This window comes from Polypterus senegalus, chromosome 1 (assembly GCF_016835505.1).
Source record: "Polypterus senegalus isolate Bchr_013 chromosome 1, ASM1683550v1, whole genome shotgun sequence".
Classification (NCBI taxonomy): domain Eukaryota; kingdom Metazoa; phylum Chordata; class Cladistia; order Polypteriformes; family Polypteridae; genus Polypterus; species Polypterus senegalus.
This window is the reverse complement of record NC_053154.1, coordinates 242,988,070-242,994,350: the sequence shown is the minus strand read 5'-3', so window position 1 is coordinate 242,994,350 and position 6,281 is coordinate 242,988,070. Positions and strand designations below refer to the sequence as shown.

Genomic DNA, 6,281 nt, shown 5'->3' with positions numbered 1-6,281 from the left:
TTACACCTCCCGTCTGGACCGGCCTACCAATCATCAGTTGAGATTTATACATGTCGACGAGCAGCAGCAATTCGGGACCACAACCATAGACATATACTGTATAGGTAGACGCCGCATTCACTGTGTTGCCCAGTCGACACGATACGTCAGCGCGTCCTCCCTATTGCGAGTGGCAAAAGTGCCATTTAAACTAATACAGGTAAATGTGGAAACCGGGTTTCCTGATGAAAAAACAATAACGTTTAAAACAGTATCGTTTACATACAACAGATTTTGGCGAATCGTTTAAATACAATTATTTAAATCAATTTATACACTAATAATGGCAATTATTAAATAATAAAAATAATTATTAAATAATTCCTCCAATATAAGTAACATTTCTCGGACTGCCTTATTCCATCTCCGAAACAGAACTTCGTCCTGTTCTTACGCAACCCAGTACTGGAGTATTGGTTAATGCCCTAGTCACCTCACGTATAGATTATTGAAATGCTATTCTATCTGACATCCCACAAAAACGTATCCATCGCTTACAACTTCTTTAAAATTCTTCTGCCAGGATAATAACCTGTTCTAAATCCACTGAACATATTACACCTATTCGCTCTCAGCTTCACTGGCTCCCTGTTCACTACTGAATACAATACAAATTACTGCTCTTAACAGCTCTCCACGACCTTGCTCCCCCTACCTCACTGATCCCCTACAGACTTACACTCCCTCTCACTCACTCAAATCCTGTAATTTGAGAGTATTCAGTCTGGCAATATGGTGCAGCCTTAGGTTGTGGAAGACAGACACAACTAAAGACATGAGCATAAAATGATGGTTGTCAATTTCAAACTGTGTTTCCTCAATGTGCTCCTTGAGAAAAAACACATCATCTGAACCAATCTCAGCCTGAACAAACTGAGTGATCAAAGATACACTGACAGCTTGCCCTAATGTCGACTGTCGGATAACACGCTCAGATACTTTGACCACCTTGACTGTACCCTCAGAAGGAATCATCAAACCTCCTTTGTTTTTTAATGTGAACAAGTGTTAGCTTTGATCAAATGATGCTGGTACAACATCTGTTACAAACTAGCACGGCACACATCACAGGAGAGCTTTCTCAAAATCCTGTCTAAGGGCTACCTCCCACTGCTTCCTGAGGTAGATTTCTTTGGGAAACTTTCAAAGTTTGAGAAATGTTAACAGCTAACAACAATCTACATAGTTAGTGAATAATTACGTTTAGCCAAAATGGTGTTTGGAGGCTCACTTGAGCACATAAATGCATAGCTTTGGTAGCTTAGCCTGGCGTAGCTAAAGTTAAGATTATAAAACAGGATTTTCTGATGGCCAAATATAACCAAAACAATTGTTCAGCCTTACCTATGAAATGTGATCCCCAGGATCTGGTTTGGAGCGTACAGCCATTTGTATAATCCCAAGCAGCACATGCGTGAGGCATCTTTATCCGTTACTTCCCTCCACAGCAGTGCCACTCGAAATATCAAATCAAATCAAAATCTTTATTGTCATTGTAGCAATGAGACGTTGTACAGCAAAATTTTTAGGTGCAATTTTCCAGTGCATAAAAAAAAATAAAACAAAAATAAAACACAATTACTCAAGTTACAACTAAAATAAGGGAATAAAATAAGTATCCAAAATTGTCCATAGCAGCAGAACAATGTTTTCCACTCATACATACATACATACATTATATTGCACTTGTCCCTTATCTACTGTTAACTTAGAATGAAGGTGCACTTGGTCAGATTAACCACTTAGCAGCATTCAGCATGGTGATAGCTGAAGGATAGAAACTGTTTCTCAGTCTTTATTTGTCTTAGAATTTATGGATCTGAAACGTCTGCCTGAAGGCAGGCGTTCAAACAATGCATGTCCTGAGTGTAATGAATGGGTCCTGAAGAATTTTCTTGACGTTCCTGAGGCAACAGGAATTATGTAGTTCTTCTAGTGAGGGGAGAGGACAGCCGACTATCCGCTGGGCGGCCTTAATGACCCTGTGGAGCTCTTTCTTCTGTGCTACTGTGCAGCTGGAGAACCACGCACAGAGACAGTAGACCAGGATGCTCTCTACTGTGCAGTGGTAAAAGGACATCAACAGTTGCTTATGGATGTTGTTCTTTCTGAGCACCCTCAGGAAGCAAAGTCTCTTTTGGGCCTTCTTCACTACCTCAGCAGTGTGTGTTCCCCAAGTCAAGTCCTCCCTAATGGTGACTCCCAAGAAGCGTAAGTCTGAAACCCTCTCCACACAGTCCCCACTGATGATGAGTGGCTGGATGTTGTCTGCCTTCTTCCTGAAGTCCACAATGAGCTTCTTGGTCTTGGCTGTATTTAGGAGCAAGTTGTTATTCCAACACCATGTTGTCAACCACTCCACTTCATCCCTGTAGGCAGACTCACACCAGCCCCCCAAGAGATGAGCCCTAGTAGCATGGTATCATCGGCTAACTTAACAATGGTGTTACTGTAGTTGGCAGGAATGCAATCATGAGTGTAGAGGGTATAGAGAAGGGGGCTCAGCACACAGCCCTGTGGGGAGCCAGTGCTGAGGCTGATGGGTGTGGAGAAGTAGGGGCCCACTCTAACCCTCTGAGTGCGATCACTCAGGAAGTCCTTGATCCAAAGGCAGGTGGAGTGTGGATGTCCTGTGTCTGACAGTTTGGTCACCTGTCTGTGGGGTTAGATGGTATTAAAGGAAGAGCTGAAGTGCATAGCTCCCCTGCTGCTCCTGGCGATGACGTTGATGTATGATGCTGATGGTCATGTGGCATCTAGTAATTCTATGTCTATGGCCACAACTGCTGGCGAGAGAAGTACTGTACAGTGAATGACTGAACCTCTGTGGCTTCCATCGGTGAACCTTAAGTTCTTTTGAAGGTTCGTTCTTTCACTTGGTGTGGAATATGCAGCAGCATTCAACTTTCAAGTAAACTATATCACAAATAAGATAATCACAATGAAAGGAGATATTACTTTTATAAATGTTTTTGACTTAAAGTAAGTGAAAAAGGAAGTGAATCCAGATATGCCCATTTCCACCCCTTTTTTGAGCCCAGGTAAGTGTCAACACAGGAAAGCCAACAGGGACACCTGAACTGTAGCTGCCCGAATATCTTAAACTATACGTTTATATCTTACACAAAACACTACAGAAAAATCCACAAGGGCAGTTAAGTATCTTAGATTTAAATCTAGCAATATAACATTCAGTATCATGCAGTAGTAGTTGAGGTACCAGAATCGAGTATAGGGTGCTCCACAATTTGCCACACTGCCCACTAAATTGCATTTAAGGGTTTCAAAGGTTTGCTGTGAACCTTGCTCCTCATGGAAAAAATATAATTTTATCAGGCTACATCACTAGACATTTGTCGCCAAAGTGAGTGTTAAACATACAATTTGCCATTCCCCTGTTTCCTGCAAAAATTTATATGGAGTAGAATCTGTACCATTACACCTACTTACATTACAATGTTTATTATGACTTTTAAAAAATGTACTAACTGTGCTATCCGTCTAAGACTGGTTGAAATGTAAGCAATCGATGTAGACCTCAGAGTTAACATTTGCAGTACACCATGCAATGCATTCAAGTATGCCATTTGGTATGGGAGTCGTAAAATCAGTGTTAATATTTAGCATTTGGTTACCAGAGGTGCAGGTTTCATGCCAGATTGGGCTATTTTTGAATGCATTGTGTGGGGAAAGTGTTTGATTTGATAGTGTGTGCTTTTTTGGTTCTATTTTCAAAGGAAATGTGCTGCCGGCCACATAAAAGTGGAGAAGACCCTCTCTACCCGGACTTTGACATCAGCAAAACTCTTAAGGTGAAATGACAATTGTCAGCAACGCCAAAACTCCAAGGGGAAAGACGGAAGTCGGCATGGCCACTCATTGGGCTGGTCCACAGCACAATTATGCAGCTTATCAGCTTTCATTGCTCTAGAAATATTTTCAGGAACTGGCAACCCCCATCTGTTGAAATGACAAATACAATGCATTTTATTATTACAAATGTTTTTGATGTGCCATCTTTTGAAACGACAGAGACATAGCAACCAGAAGGAAACACAGACTAAAACGATTAAGGTGGATGTTGGAATGTATTTCATTGACGTCCTGCATCTGCAGCGTAACAGTGATACTAGGATTTCCATCCAAGTTGTTCCAAATGTTCCATTTCAGTCTACATCGAAGTCACAACTGGGTGCAGATTTTTCATGAAAGAGTTGATCTCAGTATCTGAATGTCTATAAGTTTCCTGTAATCTCACTCAAATTAATCTGAATTAACTGTTGTCATATCAAATGAACAAATCAAAAAGTTTTAATTCTTCCCTCAAAAATTTTTTTTCTTGCAAATCCTCCATCACTCCAGCCTTTGAGTGTTTAGTGAAAAGTAACCAGACTTTTGTATCCCACATCTTTGCTTCAACTCAGGGAGACAATGTAGCACATCAAAGCTAACAATTATCAGTCTTACGATGGGTAGACATTTTTGAATTTAGTTGTACCTATTCTTGCTTCTACGCACACAGTATTTCATATATCACTGACAACCACACAACATAAAATGCACCCCCTTGCTTAACCATTGGCAAATTCTCCCATATTTTTTCCAAAAGAATGTTTAGGGGTCATAGCCAAGAAATTAGATTTGTTTGATTCACCAGTCCAGAACAGTGGTTATCAAACTCAGTCCTGGCTACCATAGGGTACAGGTTTTTTTGTCCAATCAGTTTCACAAACAGAGTAATTTTTACCTTTTATTGCTTTCATTTAACTAGCAGCCCTTGTTTTCTCTTCTCTTATTCTGCATTCTGAAAAGCACCAACCCTGTGATTTTTACCCTTACAAATATTTCTATTTTTGCTATATCTTTTAACGCTAGACTCCCTATTGTTATTTTCCTATTAATTTTCCTTTTTAATGTGTTTTTCTCCTATAATTCTAATAAAAATAGCTAATGAACAGAGCAGACACCCGAGGAAACTACTACTTCAACATCAGACCTACTAACATGCTCATTAATAAATAATGGATTACATAATCTGAACATTTAGAAAAGCAGGATTAAATGCATGATGAGGAAAATCTTAAAAAAAAAACAACAAAATTAAAAACACTAAATTATCCCCATGTAATATACATAAATGCTTGGTACATTCTAATAAAGATTTACCAAATCTAGTTTTGTAATTTCAATACTGACCTTAAAACACAGAAACTATGAAATAATAGCCATCTTAATAAGACTAGGAGTCAAATTAACAACAAGTTGGTTCGAACAAAAACTTACAGCCACAAAGTGTCCCCGGGACTGAGTTTGAAAACCTCTTGTCTTAAACATTGTATGACAAAAACATTTTGGAGTTACCCAATGCTTATTTTGCATACTAGATGTTATATATGTATGATAATGTCATAAGAAAGGTTCCCAAACATATTATTTTTGTTTATGTAAAGTTGCACTTATGTCAGCTAAACGGTTTTGCAGGCTTTAGCAGTGATTAGAATATTAGAACAATCTAGACAAGAACAGGGCATTCTGCCCAAAAAGCTCATTGATGTGATTCAACTGAGTGTTTCAATATAACATTAAGTTGAAATCTGAGAAGCCCTGAAGTCCTACTTTCCACCACACTACTGGACAATTTATTTCATGTACTGTATCTTTAGGTCTTTGTGTAAACAAGTCTTTCTAAAACATGTGTAAAATCTGCTATTAACAAGTTTATAACCTTGTCCCCATGTTTTGAAGAATTTAACAGCTAGAATCCATTGCACTAATTCCCTTCATAATTTTAAATGTTGTGAACAACTTTGTTCATGTCACCACTTGAGCTCCATTTGCTTAAGCAGAAAAGGTTCAACTCCTTCAGTCTTTCATCATAGCTCATAACTCATAGTCCTGGAATCTCCTTTGAAATTTCTCTATTGCCTTTATGTCTTTTTGGATGGAGACCAAAACTGTACACAGTTCTGCACGAGACCTCACTAGTGTAGATTAAGCATAATGCCCCTTATACTGTACTCCATGGATCATACTGAATAACCTAACACATCCTATTAGCCTTCTTGATCACATACATCTGTTCACTGTCTTGATGTAGACAGTGATGAGTCCAACATGACTTCTAGATCCTTATCATAGGTGTACTTTGAAGTTTCCTGTTGTGTATTCTGATCTTGCCTTATATTTATTTGTTACAAATCTGCCCAAGCCTGTATACTGTCCAAATGCTACTACAACAATTT

General features: G+C 39.0%; 1 long non-coding RNA gene across 1 annotated transcript in view; it reads left to right on the top strand.

Annotated features, from left to right (window-relative positions):
- The window catches only part of LOC120540229, a 96,939-nt gene extending 92,967 nt beyond the window's left edge, over nucleotides 1-3,972 (top strand). Inside the window, exon 3 of the long non-coding RNA XR_005635777.1 lies at nucleotides 3,777-3,972. This is a non-coding gene — a long non-coding RNA (uncharacterized LOC120540229). The remainder of the gene's footprint in view (nucleotides 1-3,776) is intronic.
- Nucleotides 3,973-6,281: the final 2,309 nt, after the last annotated feature.